Source organism: Octopus bimaculoides, chromosome Z, assembly GCF_046866305.1.
Source record: "Octopus bimaculoides isolate indiv1 chromosome Z, ASM4686630v1, whole genome shotgun sequence".
NCBI classification, from domain to species: domain Eukaryota; kingdom Metazoa; phylum Mollusca; class Cephalopoda; order Octopoda; family Octopodidae; genus Octopus; species Octopus bimaculoides.
Window position 1 is genome coordinate 26,386,122 of NC_142944.1, and position 15,997 is coordinate 26,402,118.

The following is a 15,997-nucleotide window of genomic DNA, read 5'->3' on the forward strand; positions in this document are numbered from 1 at the left end:
AATTTCTTTTCTATTTGAAAATTGGTTATGAAACACGTGTAATCTTTTTATTATATTTATCTTATGATATTTACTTTACTTTATATTATACTCATTTATTGTGCTTTTAATTATTAATTTTTCTATATGTGATAGTGGATTTTCATCGATGAGTTCTTGAAAATTGGTTATTTTCCCTAAAACTATATATATATATATATATATATATATATATATATATATATATATATATATATATATACACACACAAACTCATATCTAACATATAAATGAAAGTGTGCATATGTATGTGTATTTAGACTCAACAGGCTCTGAAACAGTGCATCCTTGAGAAAAACGGATTTGATTTTCAAAATCTGTATCCCAAGGAGGTTTTTCTTAAATAATAATAAAAAAACACAATTTGCTATATGAGTAATAATTCAACTTTTAGATCAACAAATTTCCAATCTCTATCTGTTACCATCAGGTTCTCTCTCTTTTACACCTTCCCCTCTCTCTATATATTTACCAAACTCTTTATCATTCTCTGTCTGTATATGTACTATCTCTCCCTCTCTCTCTTCACATAATGTAATCACTTTCATTTTTTTAAAAACTTTGTCACGTAATGTTTACTTTCATTTTATGATACACAGCTATCACACAGAAAATGCTAGCTTTCAAATCCTCTTTTCTGATTGGGTAAAAATGATCAAACTTAAAAATTCTGTAACAATTTACTAAAATTTTTCTGAAATAAATGAATCCCAAAATTGGATTCAGCATGAAAAATTATATCAATATATCAAATTTGAAAATTTTCACTTAATTTTGAAATTTCAAATTTTGAGATAATAAAGAAAAGATCTTTCTTTTTATTTGTCTATCTTTCATTTTTTGCTTTGTTGTACACTTCCCCTCTATATATATATATTTACCACACTCTCTCATTCTCCATATATGTCTATTGCTCATGAGTGCATGTGTGTGTGTATGTGTGAGCATGTATGTAAGGAATTTCATTAGGGCAAGAGAGTGATTTAAAAATGGTATGTAAAAGAATTTATTATAATATTCTTTTACTTGTTTCAGTCATTTGACTGCAGCCGTGCTGGAGCACCGTCTTTAGTCAAACAGATTAACCCCCAAGACTTATTATTTCGGTGTGTGTGTGTGTGTGTGTGGAAAAAGAAACATTTACTAACAGAAAAATAAGCTGTTAAAATACATTATCTTTTACATACCTTTCTAAATCACTGTGAATAAATCCCAGCAATGATCTCAGGCTCTCCAATATTTTGAAATTATAAAAAACTTTCCCAAAAATATTTTGTTTTACTGAAAAGCTTCTCCCATTGTTTTTAAGTGCATAGCACACAAAAAATTGGACAAAATCAGACTGGAAGTGGGGACATGTATCCATAAATTTTCTGAAACATTTTTCCATCATCAGGGGTGTGGTAAAAAAAACATTTTGAAAAATTCCTGTTAAAACGGAGAAAATTCAACTTTCCTAAAAGAAATTTTGAGCAGTTGTACTTTTACATAGTTGAGTAGTACATTCTTGGTTACAGCATAAAACCAGTCAGAAAGTCATCATTGGTTTGATACCTACTATTGCAATTAGCAATATTGAAGATTCATCTGACATGCTGGCTGAGAGCACACAGCCTCTTTACAGATGGAGATAAGCATAGTCTTGATTAGTTTGGTGGTGAAAAAAAAAATGAAACTTGAAAAGACGTTTTTGACAGTGGACCCCTATTAAAACAAAGCTTTGGAAGCCAGCGGGTTTAAGGACTGCATCACCTTTATACCAGGACTTAACATTCACAAAAGAAAGCATTGTAAAGAGTTTTACAAAATCTGAGTGGGAAGGGTCTTCCTTAGATTAGTAGATAAGCATTTCACACAGTTCCATAGAAGATAATTCAATAGACATAATCTATGGGTTTCCTTCAACTGTGCATCTAGTGTAAAAAAAAAGATACTGTGGATTGGAGAAGAGAAAAAACGTATGTAAACACAGCTGATCTACTTCAGCCAAGGTGGGACTTGAACAAGGGGAAGCAACTCTTCTTTTCCACTAAGAAAAGGGTTTTTCTTTGTTTTGTTTTTTCACCATTAAACTGACCAAAACTATTTACCGCCATCAGTAAAGAAGCTATGTGCTTCCAACCAGAATGTCAGATGAGTCGTCGCCAAGTGCAATATAAACATGAAATCAATGTTTGAAAATTTATGAATTTTTCAAACACCCATTCTCTCGCTTAAAAATGATAGAAGCATTGAAGGTTAAAAAATATGAATTTGAAAATCGGCAATCACAATTACAGTCGCCATATCCTTCATTTTCAAACAGAAAATGAAATAAATTTTAAAACAATAATGAAATTTAAAAAACATTTTCATTAAAAATGAATCCTAAAATTTCTGCTTTTTTTTTACCCTTTCATCCCTGAATTTTTTCTGAAGAACTGTTTCTCAAGTTGATAATGGCCTTTTGAGCTGTCATTAGTGTCATACAATCCAATCATACATCTGGTGCTACATACTTACCAGAAAAACCGGAGCAGTACTATACTGCATCACATAGGTTGTAAAATTTTTGACTGGTACAAAATATGTACCAGCCGAGCTGAAAATGTTAAATCATTGTTTTAAAATACAGATCATCATCGTTTAATGTCCGCTTTCCATGCTAGCATGGGTTGGACGATTTGATTGAGGACTGGTGAAACCTGATGGCTACACCAGGCTCCAATCTGATTTGGCAGAGTTTCTACAGCTGGATGCCCTTCCTAATGCCAACCGCTCTGAGAGTGTAGTGGGTGCTTTTACGTGCCACCAGCATGAAGGCCAGTCAGGCGGTACTGGCAACGGTCACGCTCAAGACGGTGTATTTTATGTGCCACCCGCACAAGAGCCAGTCCAGGGGCACTGGCAACAATTTCGCTTGAGAGTCCTTACACATACCGCTGGCACAAGTGCCAGAAAGGCGACGCTGGGTACAGGTGACATCACGATTTCGCTTTCGCTTGCCCCAACAGGTCGTTGCAAGCTGAGTTTCATGTCCAAAGAAGGAGACGACGTTGGCATGGGTGCCAGTCGTCGAATTTAGTTCGATTTCAATTTCACTTGCCTCAACAGGTCTTCACAAGCGGAGTTTAGTGTCCAATGAATGAAAGGTACGCATAAGTGGGCTGGTTACACCCCTGGCAGAGGCCTTGGATATAGGTCTCACTTGGCTTGCCGGGTCTTCTCACGCACAGCATATTTCCAAAGGTCTCGGTCGGAAGTCATCGCCTCGGTGAGGCCCAATGTTCGAAGGTCTTGCCTACCTCTTCCATAGGTTCCCTCAACTGCTAGGGTGTGGCACTTTTTCACACAGCTATCCTCGTCCATTCTCGCCACATGACCATACCAACGCAATTGTCTCTCTTGCACACCACAACTGATGCTTCTTAGGTTCAACTTTTCTCTCAAGGTGCTTACACTCTATCTAGTATGCACACTGACATTACACATCCATCGGAGCATACTGGCTTCATTCCATGCGAGCCTATGCATGTCTTCAACAGTCACGGCCCATGTTTCACTGCCATGAAGCGTGGCTGTTCGTACTGTCTGCCTTTTACTCTGAGAGAGAGGCCCTTTGTCACCAGCAGAGGTAAGAGCTCTCTGAACTTTGCCCAGGCTATTCTAATTCTAGCAGCTACACTTTCAGCGCACCCTCTCCCACTACTAGCTTGGTCACCTAGATAGTGTAAGCTATCAACCGTTTCTAGTTTTTCTCTCTGGAATGTGGCAGAAGTTGTTTTCTGCACATTTACAGTGTTTATAGCTCCTGAACATCTGCTACATACAAAAACTAACTTCCTAGTTAACCTTCCTTTGATATTGCTGCACCTCTTATGTGCCCATAGCTTGCACTGGGTGCATCTTATAGAGTTTCTACCTACGCCTTTTCTACAGATCGAGCAGGGCCATCTACCTGAAGGTATTTGTGATTTTTCTACCTTCCTACTTATTAGGACTTTAGTTTTAGCTAGGTTGATTCTAAGGCCCTTCGATTCTAGTCCTTCCTTCCACACCTGAAACTTCTCTTCTAGTTATGATAGTGACTCAGCAATTAGTGCAAGGTCATCAGCATAGAGGAGTTCCCAGGGGCATCCTGTCTTGAATTCCTCTGTTATAGCCTGGAGGACTATGATAAATAGGAAGGAACTGAGGACAGAACCTTGGTGGACCCCTACCTCTACCCGGAATTCGTTACTGTACTCATTGCCAACCCTCACCTTACTGACAGCATCTCTGTACATAGCTCGCACAGCTCTCACTAACCATTCTTCTATCCCAAGTTTCCTCATTGACCACCAGATAAGGGATTGGGGGCCCTGTCAAAGGCTTTCTCCATGTCAATGAAAGCCAGGTACAGAGGTTTATCTTTAGCTAGGTATTTCTCCTGAAGCTGTCTTACCAGAAATATAGCATCAGTGGTGTTTTTCTCAGGCATGAACCCAAACTGCATCTCATCTAAACTGACCCGCTCCCTAATTAGTTGGGCTATGACCCTCTCCGTGACTTTCATTACCTGATCTAAAAGCTTGATACCTCTGTAATTATTTGTATCTAAAGCGTCACCTTTACCTTTATAGCAGTTGACTATGGTGCTGCTACACCAGTCATTGGGTATGACTCCTTTGGGTATCACCTGGTTAACAATACGGGTGTGACTAGGCTATAACCGACACTGCCAGATATTTTGAGTATCTCTGCAGTGATTCCTGATGGGCGGGGGCCTTCCCTGTCTTCATACTCTTAATTGCTTTATCTACCATGGTACTGTCAATTAGGATAGCTGGTCCCTCTGTTGGGTCGACATACGGCAGACTCTCTTTCTCCCATTCATTCTCTTTATTAAGCAATCTATCATAGTGGCATCTCCAGACCTCTTTCTTTGCAGCCTCATTTAGTGCAAGCGTACCATCATCCATGTGAACACATTTCTCTCCTACGACATCACTATTCTCTCTCACACACTGTCTTGCAACACAAAATACCTTAAGTCTTTGGTCCTCACGGCGCAGAACATTGGCAAACTTTTTCATATCTGCTTCCCCTCTGGCTAAATAAACCTGTCACCTAGCTTCCTTTCTGGCAGTCTGATACAATTCCCTGCTACCACTGTCCAAATCTGCAATTTGTTTCTGTTTATAATTTGAAAATAATTTTCAGACAAAGGTGATTTAAGGAAAATTTAGCTGTTGTTTCTCTCACATCCCACGACCACCTGGTACCTTCCCTGTTTATTTGTCAGTCTGATATGTATTGATGTTTTACAATATTTTTCACCCCATAAACACATTTAATGGAATAGCAATGCAGTAGTCAATTGCTGGGATTTAAGGAATAATAACAAAAAAAAATTGTTATTTAAATCTTTAACTCCACCCTGCATCAAACAAGTTCATGTGTGTGTAAGAGAAATCACATTTACTAACAGAAAAGTATGTTATTAAAATGAATTATCTTGTACATACCTTTTTCAAATTGCATACACACTCAGTTTGAGTAGTACACTTTTATAGAGAGAGAGAAAGTTCACTAAGAGAAAATGAAAGAAACAGTCAAATGGAGGGTGAAAGAGTTTATCTATTGTTGTCACAGATTCTGAAATTTTATAATTAAGTGAAAATTTTCAAATTTGGTACATTGATGTATTTTTTCATTCTGAATCCAAGTTTGTGATTCATTTATTCCAGAAAAATTTTAGAAAAATGTCAGAGGTTTAAAGTTTGATCATTTTTACACAATTAGAAAACAGGATTTGGGCATACTATGTCATAAAATGAAAGTAAACATTAGGGGTTTCAAACAAAATGGAAGCCAAGCATGAGAATATATATACTGAGAGTGTCAAAGAGTATGATAAATATAGAGATAGATTGTTGATGACAGAGAGTGGGGGAGTTGTCAATCTAATAGTTGAGATATTTCTCAGAGCAAATTATATTTTTTTATTATTATTTATGAATAACATTGTTTGTGGGTCACAGATTTCAAATACCATTTTTCTCTAGGCACTGTTTCAGAGCCTTTTTAGGCTAAACACACATATGTAACCATATACACTCAAATTCATATAGCAGAAGATATATAAACACACATAAATACATATATATATATAGTTGGGGGGATGTTTGTCTTCATGCCTACTTTACAGCATCTTGGGCACATAACTTTTATTATATCATCAAGATGATCAATGTAATGAGAAGAATTGGATATGGGAGCCCAGTGTGCATGTATGTGTAGAGGTGTAAGTGAGAGAGAGTGAAACAAAGAGACAGAGAAAGAAAGAGAGAGAGAGAGCATGTCTGTGTATAAATACAGGTATATGTGTGCGTGTTGGCATGTGTGAATGTTGACATTCTATGGCTTTGCTTGTCACCATCTAAGAAAAACAGCATTATGAAAATTATATGGCTTGTTGATAATATATCCGATATGTATATATATATATATATATATATATATATATATATATATATATATATATGTATATATATATATATATATATATATATATATAGCAAACTTTATATCCAATTAACATGGATACACTTTAAGAATGCCATAAAACTGCAGTATTTATCTTGAGAAAGCATATCGTATAGACATATAGTGCTAAAAAGCACATAATATCAGCAATGGACAAAACCACATGATCAAGCAGTTCCACTACCAATTCTGGACAGTTTATGTCTGCTGCTGATATTCTGAGCCTTTTAAGCTATACAGGGGTTGGTCAAAATAATGGAAACACCTAGCATCATAGCCTCATAATTTAAAAATATCTATAAAATCATCAAAGGCTTATTTATTTTTATGTTTTTTGATTTATTATTAGTGTTGCTTAATATGTTTTGCTAAAATTGCTGTTTCTTTACAGATATCATCAGAAAAGGTAATTAAAATTCATTAAAATGACCAATCTCTCGGACTTTCAAAGAGGTCAAATTGTTGGTGCTCATATGGCAGGTGCTAGTGTAACAAAAACATCCAAAATATTTGGTGTATCAAGAAGTACTGTCTCAAAAGTAATGAGAGCCTTTGAGAAAGAGGGAAAAACCTCCTTGTCAAAACAAAACTCCAGAAGAAAACCAAAACTTTCAGATAAGGACCGTTGGAATCTCACGCGAATTGTTAGAAAGGATCACAAAAGTACAGCTCCCAAAATTACTGCAGAGTTTAATGACCACCTTGAGAACACAGTTTCCACAAAAACTGTTCACCAAAAGCTTCACAAAGCTGGATTTCACGGGAGAGCTGCAACCAGAAAACCACTACTTTCAAAAACAAACATTGCAAAGCATTAGAGTGGACCTACAGAATTGGTCCCTAGAGCAGTGGGAGAATGTTATTTTCTTGGACGAGTCATCCTTTACCATATTTCCGACCACCGGCCGAGTATATGTGTGAAGACAGCTAAAAAAAGCATTTGATCCAGACTGCCTTCTTCCAACTGTTAAACATGGAGGATGATCTGTGACTATCTGGGGGGGGGGGGCTATATCGTGGAAATCCGCTGGCCCAGTGGTTTCCCTTCAGGGCAGAATTAATAGTGAAGACTATTTAAGCAGTTTATCTGATTGAATTCATTCTATGGTTAAGGAACTGTTTCCGGAGGGAAACACAATCTTTCAGGATAATAATGCACCAATTCACACAGCTAAAGTTGTTACTGAATGGCATGAGGAACATTCTAGTGAAGTTGAACATCTTATCTGGCCACCACAGTCAACCAGATCTCAATATTATTGATTATTTATGGTGCATTGGAGTAAAGATTGTTTGCCAACATAACATGGCAGTCCTGGTTTAGGACGAATGTTGCTGTAATTTAGCTCTGGGAGACATCATCTCCAGCTGGCTATACAACACGATCTGTGTCCTTATATTTTTGAACAAGGGAATCTAGTACCCCCACTCAGCTCAAAACAAGATTTGTGTATCGCGATTTCCGGATACACCTAGCATTATAATTTTGAAATATCTATAAAACCAACAGAATCTTATTTATTTTTATGTTTTTTGATTTATTATTAGTGTTTGATTTTTTATTTATTATTAGATACACAGATATTGTTTTGAGCTGAGTTGGGATGCTAGATTCCCTTGTTCGAAAATATAAGTACACAGATCATGTCATATAGGCAGCTGGAGACGATGTCTCCTAGGGCTAAATTACAGCAACAATCGTCCTAAACCAGGACTGCCATGTTATGTTGGCAAACAATCTTTACTCCAAAGTACTGTTGCTGAACATCTCTCGTTGTGAGATTTAAAAATAGTAATTTTCTAATTTATGGTGCATTTTAGAAAAACAAGTAAAGAGTCAATATCCTCCACCATCATCACTACAAGAACTGGAGACTGTTTTAGCTGAAGAATGGACAAAAATTCCTTTGGAAACAATTCAAACTTCCATACGAGTCAATACCTAGTAGAATTCAAGCTGTAATTATTGCCAAAAGTGGTCCTATCCCATATTAAAATAAATTTGTTTGAAATTTTAAGGTGTTTCCATTATTTTGTCCAACCCCTGTATGTCTATATGAAATGATTTCTCAGGAAGAATACTGCCATTTTATGGTGTACTTAAAGTATATCCACATTAAGTTGGGTATAAAGATTGCTATTCAGTACTAACACTACTTTTTATCACTAATAACTAGTACATATTTACACACACACACACACACATGTATACATATTTCTGTTGATTCTGATGATTCACCTAGAAACAATAAATTACAGAACTTATTACTTAAATGTAGAATGTTCTTTAACTTTTAAACAGCAAAATTCATCAAGTGATGTTTCAAAAATTTAACATGGATACAGCCATCATCAGTTGATATCCAAGCATCTACTTCAACAAATATGCTTAAGTGACCCTTAGTAAAAGGAAAAATCAAGTCACAAGTGGAAAATTTATACAGCCATGAAGAAATTTCACCTGACTTTCTTTCATCATCAGATGAGGTAGATGATGATAATGCTCTAGATAGCACAGAAGAAAGTGATGCTTCAACTAGCTCTCAATCAAAAAATGCAGATTTTTCTCCATTAGTACATTCATTTCACTACCACAATCTGGGTGGAAATCTCAAATGGATTTATGCTCATGCTGGATACAAAGGAAAGTGAATATTTTACAGATCTTTTCAATGATGAGATTGTACATTTTGTTGTGCAAGATACTTACAATTATAGTTTTAGTACTTATTTAAAGTGAAAATAAGTATAAAAATTAATCTCATTTGGCACACACATTCATGCAACTCTTTCTTGCCAAATGAAAGGTTCTTAATTCCAATACTCTGAGTTTCACATTTACAATCATTTAGCTAATAATCTGAGCCTGCTTTTCCTTAGAAATATCTGTTTATTGAATATATATATTTGGAAATATATGAAAGCTATGAAGAAAATGCTTATCTATATAACTTTGGAAAAAAACCATGCAAAGCAACACATGCAAAAACGTCTGGTTGAAGCTCATTTCATTTCATATTTGGCTCTCATGGAAATATTCCAAATGTCTTAAAAGAACACTCTAGAACTGTCCTCATGAAATTGTGTTGCTGTTTCAGTATAATTTTAAGCAATATTCTAAATATTTAAGAAAATCATAATTTCAAAAAAGTAATATCTTGAAAACAACATATCTGTGTGTATTAATTTTACTCCAAAACATTTATTCCTTGAGCAAGGAGGCTGGTATTCACTCAAAAGAAACATAACTCGGTGTATACAAGGTACTAACAATTCCATTGTTTTGTTCAAACTGGTACTACCTTAAGTCAGAAGTTTTTAATTTCTAGCTGAAATGAAACTACTCTTCCTGGATGGTCATGCAGTATTTACAATTAACCAGGTAATTTTGAATTCATGAGTATTTGTCTTCTACAAGAACCATGTCGATTCTGACACCATTGCATATTTTTAATCAGGATTGACAAATAAATGTTTGTGCTTATTAAATCCATCTTTTAATGATCAGTTGTCTCAATAGATATTTTAATGGCATCTCAGTTGTCTGTTTCTACTTTAGTGCTGTGTATATTCAACTTTGCAAAATGGCTACCTGGAGTTTTAACATACCTTTATTTTACTAAGCAATTGGCTGAGTACATTCCTACCTTATTTCCTCATCACTGTCAGAGAGAGATGTGTCTGTCTTACTTTACTCATGGCTGTTACCAAGGTAACATGCATTTCTCACTATCTCTACTCAACAACCCAGAGAGATAAATTCTCTCTCTCTCTCTCCTCTTTCCTTCAGCTACATAGCAGTAACCTACAAATGACCATGGCAACCTACACAAATAAAAACAGAACTTCTGCTAATCTTTACGCAACAACAAATCAAAGCAGTTGTTCTATACAGTAACAGTAAATAAAGGTCATTTTAACTATTAACTAATTCTTGTCATTTATATCAATCACCAATGTATCTATAACACAGCATCGGTTACAAACTGGTTACCTCATAAAGAAACAAATTGCACAGACTTGTTATGACTGGAAATTATAAATTGAATGTGCAACAATTTTAGCTAACACACAAAATTATTACAAAGGCAAAATCAGCTTTGGTGGAATTGGGCTCAAAACATGAAGATAGAAAAAATGCCATTAAGCATTTTATTTGATATGTTAACAGTTCTACCAGCTTACTACCTTTAATAATAATAATAATAATGGTACAGTTCCAGAATCAATTGTAGAGGGAAAGACAACATTGTTAATGAAAGATCAGTCAAAAGGCAATGAGGTTCCAAGAGGAACAAAAGTGAATGAGCTCAATGTTTCAATAAAGTCTTCTGTATTATGGCATCATGTGAAAACACTTCAACTTTCAACAAATATGAGATTGAAGATTTCAAGAGATCAATCAGCTGAACTATTTGCAGAGTAGCTTTTGAAACTTGGTGAAGGGGGAGTTGCAATTGAGGAAGAACAGTTTCTTACACTCAATCCAATTTGTAATACAGCTGATTCTGTTGATGGTTTGGTGAAATCTTTCCAAATCTTCTTCATAATTACAACAATACAGATTGGATCTGTGGGCAAGCTATCCTGGTTTCAAAAAATGTTGCTGTAAATAGCATTAATAATATGCTATTGAATAAACATCCAGGAAAAGTATTCACTTGTAACTCAATTGATAGTGTTGTTGATGATCAGGAGAGTGTTAACTACCCCTTCGGGGTACTCACTAGAACCACCAGGTACAGCTCCTCGTTGTCTTCACCTGACAAAAAGGGACTCCTATTATGCTACTGCATAATCTGTCTCAACCAAAATTATGCAATGGTACAAGACTAATAGAGCACAAACTTATGAGGAACTGCATTGAGACAAATATTCTCACTAGTTGTGGTAAAGGTGACACCATCTTCATTCCTTGCATACCAGTTATACCATCTAGAGTCCCATTCCAACTTAAGTGGTTACAGTTTCCTATCCAAATTTCTTTTGCCTTGAGCATTAATAAATGTCAGGGTCAAACATTAAAAATTGCTGGATTGCAACTTGAACCATGTTTTTCACATGGCCAACTTATGTAGAGGCATCACATGTGGGAGCAAAAGCAAATCTTTTTGCTTATGCACCCTGAAATAAAACAAAAAATATTGTTTATAAAGAAATATTCACTCTTAATGCAACTTAATTTGCCATTACTATCATTACATTCAAGAATGAGTAAATTACCTATTTAAATTAACTGTATCATATAATTGCCATTAGTATATTGATAAATAAAATAACACATACAAGTCACTTATTAGTGTCATATAATAAACAAACAGAAGTTCATTCAAGAAATTGATCCTTTTTCTACATCAATTGTTACACATTTTTCTCTTATAAAATACACACATACAGGAGAAGTAAATTATATATATATAATGATACTTTGAAAGTGGTTCCTGAGTAAAAGTAATTACCCAATCAATGATGGGTATTACTGCTAGTTCTACATAAGTATAAATATGGTAACATGAAGGCTGTTGCCTATGTCTTGCATTTTCTGCAACCAACAGAGAAAAGTTACAGCCAAATTGAAAAAGAGGATCTAGCAATTATTTCTGCAGTAAAAAAATTTCATAGATTCTTACACAGTAGAAGTTTTCAAGTACAGACTGACCATCATCCATTATTTATATATGGGTCAAAGAAAGGAATCCCTACCCATACTGCTAATAGGTTGCAATGCTGGGGTACTATATTACTAAATTACAATTTTAAGATGGAGTTTATACCATCTAAGAAATTACAACACACTGATTGTTTATCAAGATTGATAAAAAAATACTGAACCGTTTGAAGGTACTGTGATTGCAGCAAGGAGGAAAAAAACTTTTAAATACTTTATGTAATGTTGTACGAGAATTACCTTTTACATTAGAAGAAATCAAACTAAAAGTGGAAAATGATGAATTAATTAAAAAAAAAAAAAATGAAAGGAACTCTGAGTGTTGAAAAAAGAAATAAAAGTATGCATTTTGCAGAGTGCAACATGAATTCAAACCAGTTCTCAATTTTTGACAATGTGCTAATGTACTCACAAAGAGTCGTAGTGCCAACCACACTACAAAAACGAATACTAAAAGAATTTCACATTGGTCACCTGGGGATTTCAAGAAAGAAATTGGTGATGAGAAGCTATGTGTATTGGCCAAGAATGGACCAAGAGATTGAAGAACTAGTGAAAGTATGCAAAGGCTGTGCTCTAGCAGCAAAATCACCTACCACAAAATGGGAACCATGGCCAAAAAACAGATATTCCGTGGTCCACTTAACGGTTCACATTACCTTGTGGTAGACAGTGTTTAAGTGGCCTGAAATACATGTGACCACTCTCCCATATCATCTTAGGTCAAATGGACAAGTGGAGTGTTTTGTAAATACATTTAAGAGTGCTTTAATGAAAACAAAACAACAAAATAATGGATGACCTAACACTTCAACAGTTTTTGAAGGCATATCGAGTGACACCAAATCCTAATACTCCATCTGGAATGTCACCTGGGGAATTAATGTTTGCTAAGACAAGTCAATGTTCAACATTCTTTAAAATGCATAAAAACGGTAAAGAAATGAAGGAAGATGGAGTAATTACTAAACAGATTGGGAAAGTGTTATTTTTGGTAAAATGTCACTGCTACGAACATAAGAGACATATAAATCATCATATAAAACGGTTTACAGAGGAAACATTCGCAAGAAGCGAAATTCAAATGGAAGTCTTTTATGATGCATTTGATGTACCAACACCTAAACAGATTGTGTTCAAGTAAGAGAAAAAAGAATGAATAGAAGTATTTAAAATAGACCCTAAACCCAAAAGATATTAAGTTCTGAGTGGAGCTAAATTCTCAAAAATGTGAGATGTTATGTGAGAATACTGACCCCCCCACCCACATGACGGAAGGTGGACTAATCAATTACAATAAATAAGAATTGAGTGAACTGTCAACAAGCATGGTTGACAGTGTTAGTTCGAATGTGTGTATGTCCCAGTGAAAACCTCAATAAAAGGTAAGCACAATAGACCTGACATAATGATTTGGTACAGAGAAGACAAACTGTGTACAGTTGTAGAAATCAGCAGCCTTGTGGATGTAAACAAAGTTGAAGATCAGTGGAAAAGAGAACACTGAATTATTGAGATATCTACAGCTACTCTATCCAGATTACAAATTCAGGCTTATACCTGTAATTACTAGGGCACTAGGATATGTAACACACTGCCTATGTACCAATTTTGAGAAAATGGGCTTCTCAAAACCAGAAAGGAGAAAGCTGATTCGACGACTACAGGTCCAAGCCATCACCTGAACTGTAAAAATCTGTAAAACTTTTCTGAAGTTGGCGGATGTAAAGGACATGGACCGCACCCGCTTTCGGTTATTTTTTTTTTGGCACTATCATGCTATTAGCTGTCAGAAGTGAAAGTGCTCACTGCTAGTGAAGTATCTGTCTGTCTGCCTGCATGCCTGTTGCTGGCCTGTCGATTCTTTGGCTACTGACAGCTAATACCATGACTGACCGGAGCGAGCTATATGTCTGTCTGTCTGTCTCTCTCTCTATCTATCTATCTATTACTCGAAAGTTCGCGCATCCGCGCTAGCTAGTCGTGAGTAGAAAACACAAATTTAATATAAAAACATATTTCCTGAAATTGCAAATTATTTAAAATATAAAAATATAATTTTCAACAGAGAGAATTTATCAAAATAGAAAACAAATGAAGTTTGAAGTTTAAAAATAATAGGATCGACCACTCACGACTAGCTAGCGCGGACGCGCGAACTTTCGAGTAATAGATAGATAGATAGAGAGAGAGAGAGACAGACAGATATATAGCTCGCTCCGGCAGACAGACAGATACTTCACTAGCAGTGAGCACTTTCACTTCTGACAGCTAAATAGCATGATAGTGCCTTTTTTTTTTTTTTTTCATATTCGTTTACTACATGTTGTTTTCAGGTGTTGAAGTGGGGTTACTGGATCGTGTGAATTATCCGAGTCCGCACTAGGTACTAGGTATAAAATAATGTGTAGTAAACGAATATGAAGAAAAAAAAATTTGCCGACGGACGGGGAAATGGTGAGAGGACTCGGAACATTACCGATGTGAATTTTCCGAGTCTTCTCCGCTGCCCCACGTTCGCCAGCACGCATATTTTTTTTCATATTCATTTACTATATGTTATTGTACACCTATTGCATCATTTTTTTTTGCTCGGGTCAGAATCTCCGCAGTCGAAAAAGTGGGTTTCTGTAGATGATGAAAAAAAAAAAAAAAAACGAAAGCGGGTGCGGTCCATGTCTTTTACCTCTTCCTCAGAAGTTTATCATTTAAGTATATATGAGCATGTCGAGACATGCAGATACATACATTAAACAAAACATACAAATCTGTACATATACATACATACGTACACAAATACCCTGTTAATGTTGAAATTCCAATGAAGGAGAACCTTGGATCCAGGTTAGAAACTGGCTCTTTCTTTATTGGCAAAATATCTTGAAATAAAACTGAATTACAGATAGACATACAGACATAAGCGGCAGAAGTTATAAAGTGACAAGGACTGAGAGTATTGAGCATGGCTTCTAAGTTTGGTAAGTGCTATGCACGCCTCATGCGGTCCTTTAGCCACTTCGTAACTTCTGCCGATCAAAAAAGCTTACACACACACTCTTGTTCGGAGCTCTCTTTTGTTTTACTTCAAAACCTATATGTAAGCTGATATAATATAAACATATTTATATTCTATATTTCGCTAAAATTTTTATTACTCTATTTGTCACCTTTTCGGTTTTGTTTTCGCTATGTGTGTGTGCGCGTTATCAGTTAATAGCAAATATTTAACTCACCGGTAAAGCTGGACATAAACTGTGAGAAAATTGGTCTGCGGACCTATCATCACAGGAAGCGTATGCAAAGTGAGACAAACGAAACAAATAAGGTTAAGAAAGGACAGAGAAGCAAAGGATAGAGAAAAGAGAGAAACACATGAGAGAATAATAGTTGACAGAAGGAGAGAAAGATACACAGGGATATAATTTTATTCAGATTAACAGAAACCGTCGACTACTCAAGTAAAAGGATTGAATTACAAAAAGATCGAATGCGAGTGAACCGGAAGTACTCAAGTGTATATAGTTATACATTGTCTAACTCTTTCGTGTTTGAATTGTTCTCATATGAAATGTTTTCCATTTGTGACCATCCTTTCTTCTCTTTTAGGATTACATTAACCAATGTGTTCTTCCTTTGTAAGATAGTAGAGTGAGATTTGTTTCAAGCAGTTAAAAGTTAGTGTTTTATTTCCTTGTATCTTCCAGAAGATTGTATTTTCTAATGAAATTATCTATAAGTACGCTTCAGATGGTGGTGTAGATTACGATTGTATTGGAATTTAAT

The 15,997-nt window shown here is 35.5% G+C and overlaps 1 protein-coding gene across 6 annotated transcripts in view; it reads right to left on the reverse strand.

Moving 5' to 3' along the window:
- The window catches only part of LOC106880761 (putative tRNA(His) guanylyltransferase), a 104,973-nt gene extending 89,285 nt beyond the window's left edge, over positions 1-15,688 (reverse strand). For 4 of the 6 annotated variants that reach the window (XR_016244723.1, XR_016244724.1, XM_014930859.3 and 1 more), the window contains exon 1: positions 15,448-15,687. The gene's annotated coding sequence lies outside the window, so the exon portion shown is untranslated. Of the gene's footprint in view, positions 1-10,193; positions 10,372-15,447 lie in introns of those variants that run through there. The other 2 variants (XM_089364987.1, XM_089364986.1) reach the window with 2 other exon arrangements.
- Between the last annotated feature and the right edge of the window lie 309 nt (positions 15,689-15,997).